Source organism: Etheostoma spectabile, chromosome 13, assembly GCF_008692095.1.
Source record: "Etheostoma spectabile isolate EspeVRDwgs_2016 chromosome 13, UIUC_Espe_1.0, whole genome shotgun sequence".
In the NCBI taxonomy this organism is placed as follows: domain Eukaryota; kingdom Metazoa; phylum Chordata; class Actinopteri; order Perciformes; family Percidae; genus Etheostoma; species Etheostoma spectabile.
The window spans coordinates 21,190,606-21,191,166 of record NC_045745.1 but is presented as its reverse complement, the minus strand read 5'-3'; positions in this window follow the sequence as shown (position 1 = coordinate 21,191,166).

Sequence of the window (561 nt, the reverse complement as noted above, 5' to 3'; positions counted from 1 at the left end):
AAATAAAAAAAATTACAGCCCCACTGTACACATTCAATGTGAGGATACAAATGTTGAAATATAAAATGCCTGTCCCTTGTAGCTGTGATAAATTAACCTGAAGCTAATGTTTACCTGTTCTGGAGGAAATTAGTCAACTCAGTGTCCTTTTGGACTCTAAGCTGTCTGCCTCTTTCAAATACATCTTCAATGATTACGCCGGGTTTGTAACATCTCTGGTCAACTGTTAGAACCATGCTGTATTCTTTTAGGTCAGGTAGAATTTATCTCCGTTGATCCCATTTGTTTGTTTGTTGTATTCATGGCTGTATTAACTTGCGTGCAGGCATGCCCATATTATCCATGAAGGCAAGTGGGCCAGTGCCCAGGGGCACCCACCATTCACAACAAGTGGGGGAGGGGGACACCACAAGACACAAGCTTTAAAAATGTGTTTTGTAAATTGTTTAAAGTTAATACATTACTCGTTTATGAGCACTAATTTCACAATAACAATGATGATGAATTATAAATAAATCAAGATTACATGACCGCTATCACTCCTCTTCCCCAATCTGTCAG